The sequence below is a fragment of the Otolemur garnettii genome, unplaced genomic scaffold, assembly GCF_000181295.1.
Source record: "Otolemur garnettii isolate 467f Iridium unplaced genomic scaffold, OtoGar3 scaffold00015, whole genome shotgun sequence".
Taxonomy (NCBI): Eukaryota; Metazoa; Chordata; class Mammalia; order Primates; family Galagidae; genus Otolemur; species Otolemur garnettii.
Genome location: NW_003852410.1, coordinates 19,327,292 through 19,339,972, shown reverse-complemented (window position 1 = coordinate 19,339,972; position 12,681 = coordinate 19,327,292). Strand labels below are relative to the sequence as shown.

The 12,681-nt window shown below is 37.4% G+C and overlaps 1 non-coding gene across 1 annotated transcript; it reads left to right on the top strand.

Annotated features, from left to right (window-relative positions):
• Positions 1-9,052: 9,052 nt before the first annotated feature.
• Positions 9,053-9,159, top strand: LOC111723775. The gene has a single exon (XR_002772245.1). It is a non-coding gene; the product is annotated as a U6 spliceosomal RNA (small nuclear RNA).
• Positions 9,160-12,681: the final 3,522 nt, after the last annotated feature.

Genomic DNA, 12,681 nt, shown 5'->3' with positions numbered 1-12,681 from the left:
CCATGAGCATAGTATATTTTTCCATTTGTTAACATTTTCAGCTATTTCTTTCCTTAGAGTTTCATAGTTCTCTTTATAGAGATCTTTCGCATCTTTTGTTAGGTAGATTCCCAAATATTTTATCTGCTTTGGCACTACTGTGAAAGGAATAGAGTCCTTGACTATTTTTTCAGCTTGACTATTGTTGGTATATATAAAGGCTACCAATTTATGAGTGTTGATTTTGTAACCTGAGATACTGCTGTATTCCTTGATCACTTCTAAGAGTTTAGTAGTAGAATCCCTCATGTTTTCTAGATATAGAATCATATTATCTATGAAGAGTGAAAGTTTAATCTCTTATGACCCTATATGGATACCCTTGATTGCCTTTTCTTTCCTAATTGCAATGCTTAAAACTTCCATTACAATGTTAAAGAGCAGTGGATACAATAGGGAACCTTGCCTCATTCTTGTTCTGAGTGGAAATGATTTCAATTTGATTCCATTCAATATGATATTTGCTGTGGGTTTACTGTAGATGATCTCTATCAGTTTAAGAAATGTCCAATCTATACCAATTTTCTTAAGTGTTCTGATCATGAAGGGATGCTGGATATTATCAAAAGCTTTTTCTGCATCATATGAGAGAATCATAATAGTCTTTGTTTTTTAATTTGTTTATGTACTGAATTATATTTATAGATTTACATATATTGAACCAGCCTTGAGTCTCTAGGATAAAACCCACTTGGTCATAGTGTATAATTTGTTTGATGTGTTGTTGGATTCTCTTTGTATAGGATCTTGTTGAATATTTTTGCATCAGTATTCATTAGTCATATTGGTCTATAATTTTCTTCCTTTGTTGAGTCTTTTCCTGGTTTGGGGATCATGGTGATGTTTGCTTCTTAGAATGTGTTAGGTAGTATTCCATCTTTTTCTATATTTTGCAAAAGGTTGAGTAATATAGGTACTAGTTCCTCCTTAAAGGTTTGGTAGAATTCTGATGTGAAACCATCTGGTCCTGGGCTTTTCTTTTTAGGGAGATTTTGTATAGTTGATGCTATTTCAGATCTTGATATAGGCCTGTTCAACATTTCCACTTCATTCTGCCTAACTCTTGAATGGTGGCATGCTTCCAAGTATTCGTCAATTTCATTCAGATTGTCATATTTCTGGGAATAAAGTTTCTTGTAATATTCATTAAGGATTTTTTGAATTTCTAAGGGTTTTGTTGTTATTTCATCTTTACCATTTCTGGTTGATGAAATTAGAGATTTTACTCATCTTGGTTAAGTTGGCCAAAGGTTTATCTGTTTTTTGACCTTTTCAGAAAACCAACTTTTTGATTTATTGATCTGTTGTATAATCCTTTTGTTTTCAATTTCATTTAATTATGCTCTAATTTTGGTTATTTCTTTTCTTCTGCTGGATTTGGGATTGCAATGTTTTTCCTTTTCCAGTTGCTTGAGATGTTCCATTAAGTTGTTAATTTCCTCTCTTTCCATTCTCTTGAGGAAGGCTTACAGTGCTATAAATTTCCCTCTTTAGACTACCTTTGCAGTGCTCCAGAAGTTCTGATAATTCCTGTCTTCATTATTGTTTTGTTCCAAGAATTTGGTAATTTCCTTCTTTATCTCATGGATGAGCCAGTTACCATTCAGCATAAGGTTAGTTAGGTTCCATGTTTTTATATGAGTATGCAGATTCCTATTACTGAGTTCAACTTTTATTCCATGATAGTTTGAGAAGATGCATGGAATAATGTCTATTATTTTAAATTTGCTGAGGTTAGGCTTGTGACCTATGATGTGATCAATTTTGGAGTATGTTCTATGGGCTGATGAGAAAAATATGTATTCAGTTTTCTTAGGATTAAATGTTCTGTACATGTCTGTTAAATCCAAATGTCAAATGGTTAAGTTTAAATCTAAAATTTCTTTGCTAAGCTTCTTATTGGAGGATCTATCCAACACTGCCAGAGAAGTGTTAATATCTCTGACTGTGATGGAGCTGGAAGAAATCAAGTTGCTCATGCCTGTTAGAGTGTCTCTTATAAATTGAGGTGCATTCTGGTTGGGTGTGTAAATCTTAATAATTGAAATCTCGTCATAATGAGTATTACCCTTAACCACTATGAAGTGACCATCCTTATCCTTGCTTACTTTTGTTGGTTTAAAGCCTATTGTATCTGTGAATGAAAGTGTAACACCTCCTTTTTTTCTGCTTTCCATTTGCCTGGAATATAGATGACCATCCCTTCATCCTGAGTCTGTATTTATCTTTGAAGGTAAGATGAGATTCTTGTATGCAGTAGGTATCTGGCCTGAGTTTTTGTATCCAGTAAGCCAGTCTATGCCTCTTTAGAGGATAATTTAATTCATTCACATTAATTGAGAATATTGATAAGCCTGGTGAAATTTTGGGTATCATGTTTTTTGAAAGTCTAGTGGACATTTTTAATCCTTTCACCACCATGGAAGTTCAAATTTGATCAAGAGTTTCTGAGTGAATTTACTTTTGTGGTGGAGGATTGCACTGGTCATTATGGAGGATAGGTCTGAAAATATACTGGAGAGCTGGTTTAGTTATGGCAAATTTCTCCAGCATGTGAATGTCATTAAAGTATTTAATTTCTCTGTTATAAATGAAACTCATTTTAGATGGATACAAGATCCTGGGTTGAAAGTTTTAGGAGATTAAAAGTTGATGACCACCCTCTTCTAGTTTAAAAGGTTTCAGCAGAGAGATCTGCAGTCATTGTAATATTCTTCCCCATGTAGGTTATGGTTTTCTTATGTCTGGCTGCTTTTAGAATTTTCTCCTTCATATAAACTTTACTGAAGTTAATTATGATGTACTTGGTGGATGTGTTTGGATTTAGTCGTGCTGGGTTCTGAAACTCTCTGCTATCTGAATTTCAGAATCTCTTGGCATGTCTGGAAAGTTCTCTTTCATAATTTCATGAAGAAGAGCCTTGGTGATTTGTGAAGCAACTTCGTCACCTTCTGGGATTCCTATAAGGTGAATATTAGTTTTCTTTGAATTATCCCAGAGCTTTCTGAGAGAATGAACCATTTTTGTTCTCCATTTCTCTTCATCATAGAGTGCTTGGGATCGTTCAAAAGCTTTGTCTTCAATATCCGAAATCCTTTCTTCTGCTTGCTCATTCTGTTACTGAGGGATTATACTGTATTTCTCAGATCTTTGAGGGCTTCAAATTCTTGTCTCAATGTGTCAAAATCTTTGGTGATTTTGTCTTTGAATTCATTGAATTCTTGAGGGAACTTTTAAAATGCTCCTTGAATTCAAAACTTTGCCTCTATTCTATTAATCTCATTTGTAATCCAAATTCTGAATTTGATTTCTGACATCTCATTTGTCTGTTTATGAATGGGATCTTCAGTTGCATCTGCCATATCCTTCCTTGGTGTGGGGGGATTGATCTACTCTGGTTATTCATGTTACCAGAGGTTTTCTGCTGATTCTGCCCCATGCTTATTTTACACCATTTGACTAGATGAGCAGATAAAAAGAAGTTGGGTTGGGGGCTCCACGAGTAGTGATTAACTAGCCCTTTGCCCAAAAGCTGGGACTGGTGTCTCTATCTTTTTCTCTAGAGCTTTCCCAAGGAACCATATAGTGCTACGGCCTGAGAAACTAGGGGCCTGCTTGGTATGGTGGGGTAAGTGGCTCTGTCTTGTTTTCAGCTGGTCTCTGTCCAACTCTAGTGAATCAGTTACTCTGGGTTGAAGTCTCAGTTTTGGAGAAATATCAGCAATAACATCACCTCACTCCCCACAGGCAACAATTGGAAAAGGAAAATCAAACCTTCCCAGAACCACACATCCAGGGTACCACTTTGGATAGTCCTTGGGTGATTGGCCCACTTGAAAAGGTCCAAATCAATTGCCCCAGTCAGTACTGGTCTCAGGTGGTAGAATTCAAAAGGTCTCTGGCAGGTAGATAGCAGGGGTCTGCTGGTAGCTCAAGTATGATTGGCTCTGGTGCTCTGTGAGATCAGAAGGACTCTTCCAGCAAATAAATTCTTCTGGGAAGGTTCATGACTCCTTCCCCACCTTGCACCTCTGTCACACCCAGTCACTGGTAACCCCACAGGGCTGTGACCTAGTTCCCTCCAATGAGCAGATGCTCCAGGGGTTTACACCTGCCTGAGTCTCAGGGAAATCTATGTCTCCTGAGCCAGGCTACAGCTCTCTGCCACTATTGGTGAGGTGAGGCCTGACAACCTCGGGTGCTTAATGGAGGCTGGTGTGGTTCACTCAGTTCCAGCCCTGCCCTTGATTAACGTTACTGGCAGTACAGAACAGAACAACTTCACAGAATTTGTTTCTGTCCTGGCTGTATGCCCCTGTGGATCAGACCTGGTCTCTGCTACAGTTTGTGTTGGGGTGCGTGCAGTTAGAGCTCACACTCAGCTGTCAGTTCCAGCCTCTGCCTGCCTGCCTTTGTCTTTTCTATTATCCCCTGAGGGCCGGGTGTGTCTTAGGCTCAGTGAAGCAGTCCTCTGGCTCAGCCCTGCCCTGGGAGTCTGCTAGCTCTACTCATGTGTATTCTAGTCTCCGTGCTGTGCCCAGGCCGCTACTTCCTCAGGCCTACCCTTTACTCACAGGGCCTGCGCTTCCATTCCAGGTCCATTCCACCAGTGGCTGCCACCCAGAGAAGATGCCCAGATTCCTCTGATTGCCCAGAGAGACAGGGTGTGTCTGTTCAGAATAACCCCAGGGGTATGAGCCTTATTGTTCCCACAGCTGTGGCTGCTGCTCTGTGCCTCAGGGCACTGCCGCTCCTATATGGTTCCCTCTTAGTTGACTGTCGTCTTCTTATTCTCGTGCCATAGAATCAGCACAGATCAGCAACAGCCCTTGCCCTGTCCACACTTTTCAAGAAAATGCCCATGAATCTGTACTCCATGTGGGACAGGTTTCCAGACCTCAGGGTGAGAGTGGAGTGGAGTGCTGGGAGTTCAGAATTGCAATTAGAGAATATATACAGTTGTATACGGTTTTATGCCTGGCAGGAGAGCACCATGGCACCGTATTATGGGTAGGAGATCTAGTTTTTAGAGGGTCTCTCCCATGGGATAGAATAGGAAGACATTTGAACTCTGCTCACTTGTTTGTATGGAGTATACTGCGATTCTGTCTCATGGGGGAGGGGACTCCCATCCACTTGGTGATGGATTTTGTACCTTTTGTTTGTATCCTTGAAGTTGCAACTTGTTTCAGCAGGGTTGATGTGCATTCTTCAAACTTCTCTCTTGGCTGAGCTCCAAATTATAGGTTTACTTGCTAAACTTCTGTCTTTTAACTCTCCTTCTGTACAGGAGCCTCTGTGGAAAGCTGGTTCCAGCTCATCATCTTGCCTCTGCCCCAAGACTTTGGAAATTTTTAGTTGTTATTTTATTACATAGTCAGTCCCTGGGTTAAATATCTGATTTATATGCAACTCACACACATGGAGGCTATTACAGTAAGTCCCTGAGTCACAAACATCAGACTGATATATGACTCACACTTATGAATGAGGGTTGTTACAGATAATAGATGAACATACCTGTTCAAACTTATATTCAAATTCACCTTAACTAAGATAAACAAACCTATAGAATCTAGCTCATTCATAACCTGGGACTTCTTCTTCTTTTTTTTTTTTTTTTGCAGTTTTTGCCTGGGGCTGGGTTTGAACCTCTGGCATATGGGGCCGGCACCCTATTCCTTGGAGCCACAGGTGCTGCCCACCTGGGGACTTCTTATATAGATTTTCTGTGCTTTTTCCCATTTCTTCACTTTCTGTAGAAGAAAGACAAAGGGCCAATATACATATGAAAAGTACTTAGTGTCACTAATCATCAGGGAAGTGCAGATTAAAACTACAATGAAATATCAGCTTATCTCTGCTAGAATTGCTTTTATTAAAAAATTACCAAACAATAAATTCTGATGTGGACACAGAACAAAAGGAACACATATAGAGTTTTGATGGGACTGTAAATTAATAAAACTTTATGAAAAATAGTATGGAGATTTCTCAGGGAACTAAAAGGTAGATCCACCATTCGATCCAGCAATCCCACTGTTGAGTATGTACTTAAAGGAAAAGAAGAATTTTCATGAAAAAAGCCACCTGCACTTGAATATTTGTTCATGATTACAAAGATGTGAAACAATCTAAGTGCCCATCAATTCAGGAGTGGATTAATAAAATGTGGTATACGTATACATAAAGTACTACTCAGCCATGAAGAGATGAATTAAAACCTTTTTAAACAATCTAGATGGAACTAGATTGGAATCTAGAGGAGACCACTCTACTAAGTGAAGTATCTTAAGAATGGAAAAACAAACACCATATATACTCATTATTAAATTGAAACTAACTAATGAACACACAAATGCACAGAGAGAAGTAAAACTCATTGGAAATAAAGAAGGGGGGAGGGTTACCAAATGGGCACAATGAACACTATTTGGGTGATGGGCGACCTTTATCCAGGACTCAAGTATTACAAAAGAGATCCATGTAACCTAAAACATTTGTAACTTTTAATATTTCAAAATTAAAAAATTAAATTATTGAAAATGTGAACATTTATTCACTTAATGGTGTCCCATATATCACATAGCTTTTGCTCATTCTTTTTATTCTTTTTTTTTTTTTTTGTCTAACTTGGTTATTTCAAAAAACCAGCTTTCAAATTCAGAAGTTCTTCTGCTTACTGTAGTCTATTGTTAAAGCTCACAATTGTGTTTTTAATTTCATTTACTCAATTTGTCAGTTTCAGGATTTCTGTTTGGCTATTGTTTTATGTTACTATCTATTGTTGAATTTCTCATTAAGATCATAAATTTCTTTTAAGTGATTTCATTTATTTATTTTTTTAAATTTCAGATTTAAATGAATGAGGGTTGTTACAGATAATAGATGAACATACCTGAACATGACTAGGTTACAGTGTTTGCATTTGTTAGATAAAGTACCTGTTATAGTTGTGTCCTGCATTCAGGAGGTGTGCCATATATCTTTATATTGTGCCCATCAGGTGGAAGTGCACCAATTCTTGGCCTTTCTCCTCTCCCCCTCTCTTCTTCCTCCTCCCCTCCATCTTGAATTTAATTGAGTTTTTCTCTTCTGTAGGTGTGTGTTAGTTCATCTACTGACTCTATATTAGCGTTAAGTACATTGGATACTTGCTTTTCCATTCTTGTGATACTTTACTAAGAAGAATGTGTTTAAACTCCACCCAGGTTGATACAAAGGATATGAAATCTCCATCTTTTTATGGCTAAATAGTATTCCATGGTATACATATACCATAGTTTATTAATCCATTCCTGGGTTGATGGGGATTTAGATGTTTCCAAATCCTGGTGATTGTAAATGGAGCTGCAATAAACAATCCAGTGTAAATATCCTTATGGTAATAAATTTTCCCCACTCTGGGTAGATGTCTACTAGCGGTTTGTGGGATCAGATGGAAGGTCTATTTTGAGTGCTTTGAGGATTATCTACCCCTCTTTCCAAAAAGGCTATATTAGTTTGCAGTCCCACCAACAGTGTAAAAGTGTTCCCTTATCTCCACATTTGCACCAGCATCTACAGCTTTGGGGCTTTGTGATAAGGGCTGTTCTCTCTGGGGTTAGATGATATCTTAGGGTGGTTTTGATTTGCATTTCTCTGATGATTAATGATGATGGGCATTTTTTCAAGTTTGTTAGCCGTTCATCTTCTTCAGAGAAGATTCTGTTCATGTGTCTTGCCCACTGACAGATGGGATTCTTTGCTCTTTTTTGTTGTTGATTAATTTGAGTTCTCTGTTGATTCTAGTTATCAACCCTTTGTCAGATTCGTAACATGCAAATATCTTTTCCTATTTTGAAAGTTGTCTATTTGCTTTAGTTGGGTCCTTAACTGTGCAGAAGCTTTTCATCTTAATTAAGTCCCATTTGTTTATTTTTGTTGTTGTTGCAATTGCTATTGAAGTCTTCTTCATAAAATCTTTCCCTAGGCTGAGGTCATTAATCCTGACTTTATCTTAGATTTAAATCTTTTATCCAACTTGAGTCAAATTTTTAAGTAGATACAAAAATTGAATTTTTTCCACATAATTTCTTTGTATTGTCTGTCTGTGTTCTTTTGTATCTTGGTACATTTCTGTAAGGTCATTATTTTGGATTTCTTTTCAGGCATCTTACAGATTTTTTTTTGAAGTCAGTTACTGAGGTGTTATTGTGTTCCTTCGGAGATGTTGTATTTCCTTGCTTTATTATGTTTCTTGTATCTGTGTGTTGATATCTGTGCATCTGGTAGAATAGTTATTTTCAATTTTATGGAATAGCTTTTGTAGGGTAAGATTTTTTTGTGTGTAGAATGCTTCAGTGGTTGGGTAAGTTTGGTTTGGCTTTGGCTCTTGGTGGGCACAACAGTGTAGTCTGTGTACAATTTCTTCAGCTGTATTCATCCTTACTGGTGTCCAAAACTTCCTTAGTGGCTTGAGGTGCAATTGTTTGTGGCATAGCTGTGGTGGAAATGGAGATGCCAGTGAGCCAGTCCTTGGGCCCCATGGGGAGGAGGTGTGCAGATACAGGTGCTGGTGAAAATGAAATTAATATGGGCCAGTTGTTGGGCTCCTGTGGGGCTCACAAAGATGTATGACAGCCCCACCCCTGGAAGGGGTTGAGTTGCTAAAAGGTAGCAATAGTAGGTTTTAGGTGGGGTGCTATTTGGGCCCCTGAGTGGTATGCATAGTCAATGGTGGTGGTGGTAGCAGGCCAAGAAATGTCAGTCCTTTGGTCCTTGAGTAGTGTGCCTGGACACTAGGGGTAGCAGTGGTGTTTCCTGAAGGAGTCAGACCTTGGGCCCCTGGATGCTGCTCATGGGCTCTGCTGGTGATAGTGGCAGTCCCTGGGTGAGCCTTTAAAGAATCTCTTGATATACATGTGTAAGAATTTTTCTAGGTATTTTATGTCCAATACAATAGCCACTAGCACATGTGAATGTTTTTGTTAAAATTCTAATGAAATAAAATAAGTGAGTGCTTGCTCTTTGAGTGCTTGCTTCGGCAACACATATACTAAAATTAGAATGATACAGAGAAGATTAGCATGGCCCCTGTGCAAGGATGACACACAAATTCGTGAAGTGTACCATATTTAAAAATATATATGTTCTTTGTCATAATAGCCATATTTCAAGTGCTCAATAGGTATATGTGCAAATGGTTAACTGTGGGTAGAAATATGCAGGTAGACATTTCAGAGGACTTGCTTGGGCTTGGGAATGGCCCTGGGCCTTACCCCTCACCCCCCACTGCTCAGCACTCCTACAGTGGTCGGGGGATTGGAATGTTCACCTGCATATAGATAGAACACTAGTTTGGGGACATCTGAGTAAAATTCAGCAGCTTAGTGGAGATAGGATATCAGTGGAATTAGAAGAGGATTAAAAATTACCCTTGAGCTGAGACAATCTAGCTTGAGGCTGTAACCATAAGCCTTCTTCTCCCATCTTTAAGGCAACTTTGTGACCTACTTAGTTGTGCCCTTGAGAATTGTGCTATGATTTAGTGCCTCCATACTGATGACCTTTTCCTTAATCAAAAGACCACCCACATGATCTTTACTTCTTCATTCTGGAAACACAGGCCTTAAAATCTTATTAAGATTAAACCTCTTGAGAATTTGATTCAGGATGGCACCTATCTGCCTTCATACAAGCTGATATGGTGTCTATCTTTCCAGATAGACTTTTCTGTGTCTTCACAGAATTTTTCATAGAAACTCTGCTTATTAATTTCTCTGTGTGCTGTTTCTCCCTCAGCCTCTGACCCAGGTGGTCTAGAAAATCCCCTCTTGGGGAATTCTCAGTCTGCCATGTTAAGGCTACTTCCTGAGCCACAATAGTTAACATGACAGACAACCAAGTTATAAATATGTTTCTATCAGCATAAAAAGAAAAATCCATTGGGCAGCACTGGCCTAGAGTATATACCTAAGAGCAGAGTTACCGGGTTGAAGAGTATGAGCTTTATTACCTTTATCAATCAATGCTAAGATGTTTTCCAAAGTAGTTGTATTGATTTATATTTCCATTAGCAGTGGATAAGAATTCTTGTTCCACAAGAATTGGGACAATTCTTGTGTTAATACTGGGTAGTATCAGACCTTAAAATTTTTTCCATATTGATAGGTATAAAAGTAAAGAGGTATCATTTTTTTCACTTATTAGAAAGAATCAACATCTTTTTTATGTGTTTATTGAAAGAAGCTGTTCAAATCTTTTGCCCATTTTTTAATGAGATGTTTATCCTTTTCTTATTAATTCACAGGAATTTTAAAAGTATATTGGATACTAATCTTTTGTATATTATATGCACTGCATATGTTTTCTTCACTTTGTACTTGCCTTTTATGTATAGTGTTTATTAGTGAGACTAGAATAGACTAAATGGGAGTAAAAAATGAATATCAAATGTGAGTGGAATACAAAGAGTAATGTTAGCAGCCATACCTTGTAAAACACATGGCCTTCTAAGATACTGCAATAAGGGAAGGAGGGCTAAAGGGCTGCACAAGTTGTTTTTAAGCTAGGTCTGAAAGTAGCTTGTGTTACTACTATCCAAATCACAACTGGTCATGAATCTTCAGTCTATTGCAAAAGAAGCAGAAGTGTAGGCAAGTACATGGATATTTGGGAGGACTAATTGTCTCTGTCACATGGTGTCATTGCAGGAAGAGATGCTCTAATTTTAATCTAATTTAACTGAACTCTATTTCTTTATTGTTTCTACTTTTATCTTATTTAGAAAGTCATTCCCCACTACAACATCAATTCCAGAAAAAATAAATGGAGGATTCCTTAAATGAAATGGTGAAGATATTTTTCTATGTTGCCTCTAAAGTTGCTATACATTTGCTCTTTACATTTGGGTCTTTAATTCATATGAAGTTGTCTGGTTTTAGATACAGGCTCAGTTTTGTTTCAGCATCACTGATAGAAAAATCCATACTAATCTGTCAATCAGATTTCCATATGTGTGTGGATACGTTTCTGGGTTCTAGATATTGTTCTGTCATCCCATCTATTTGTCCCTGGGCCCAATCCACCATGCCTTAAATATTAAATTTTTATAATGACACTTGCTATCTGGTAAGACAAATATCTTACCATGTACTTCCTGTGGTGCCCTTTGGCTATTCTTGGTCATTGTCCTGCTATTTGAATTGTATAATTTTGGGCAGTGCCTGTGGCTCAAAGGAGTAGGATGCTGGCCTCATGTACCAGAAGTGGTGGGTTCAAATCCAGCCCTGACCAAAAACTGCAATGAATTGTATAATTTTTTTATGTTTCAAAGTAAACCCAGTGGAGATTGAATATACAGATCAATTTGGAAAGAAGTGATGTCTTTATATCATTGAATCTTCCCGTTGATGAACAGTGGTACATCTCTACATTTATTAGAATTTATTTAATAAATTTCAACGATGTTTTAAAGTTTTTGCTATCATTAAGGTCTATATATGTTTAGTTAGACTGATTTATTGGTGCTATTGCAAATATTATTTTTAACATAATTACATTTTCAACTATTTTTTCATATGGAAATTCAGGGCTTTTTTTTAGTATACTGGGTGTTTTTTTTCTTTTAAATTATTAGATATTTTTCATTGACTTTGAATGAGGCAAGGATACCTCATTTTATTTTTACTTTAAGAGGTGAAGTTTTAGTTTTAGTTTATCTGCTGAGGGTATAAATTTATTAGCTCCAGGTATATGTGTAGAATCTCCTATTAGGTTTACTACTTTGAAAGATTTTTCTCTTGTTTTCACCTAACATGAGTCCATGAAAAATGAAGCCCAAAGTCATGTGGACTCAGAAGGTGCCCTCAGGGTGAAAGTGAGCTTTGCTGCTTTGTTTACCATTGGACCCTTTGTCTCTTAACGTTAGGTCTCTAGAGAATCCTTATCTTCTTGCCAATTTGTCAGTTCATTAGAATAGATAATTATATTTATATTTGTTTTAGTCAAGAGGATTAATTAGGTTATTTAGTCTGCTATGCTGTCAGAAACTGAAATTGAGACATACATTTATATAAATGCCTTCGAAACCCAATATTTATAATAATCACAAAGATACCTTTATCATTATTTTTAAAGGTTGAATCTAAATGACTTGGTTCAATTGAATTACAAATCTCTGTAGCAATACTATTGTGGTTCAAATTTCTTTACTTGATTATTTTTTTCTCTCTGCAATTTTCTTTCCTATTTGACTGTTAAGTCAATAAAGCACTCTAAGGTTTGTGATCAACAAAGTTAGCAGTTAGCATATTCTTCTCATTAGAAGGATTGGCATTTAAAAAAATTTCACCCAGTCTCCTAATGCTATAGCTTTTCTATTGTTCATTCTGAGACAGTGAGAGTTAATGCTAACCTACTACATCTTGCAAAGTCAAATTGTCTCTGATATAAACTCTTCTCCTGTTTGCCAATTAATCAACAAGTGACCATTTTCTACCAGAACTCTGTTACTGTGATAATGGCAAACTTGCTCTGCTAGCCAAAGAGTATTAAGCCAGATATTCCCCAGGGTAAACATCTGACTATACTGATTTTCTGTGATTACCGTAATCCCGCCCCTTCTTTCACAGATTTCCTATAGGAATTTCTCAGGGAGAC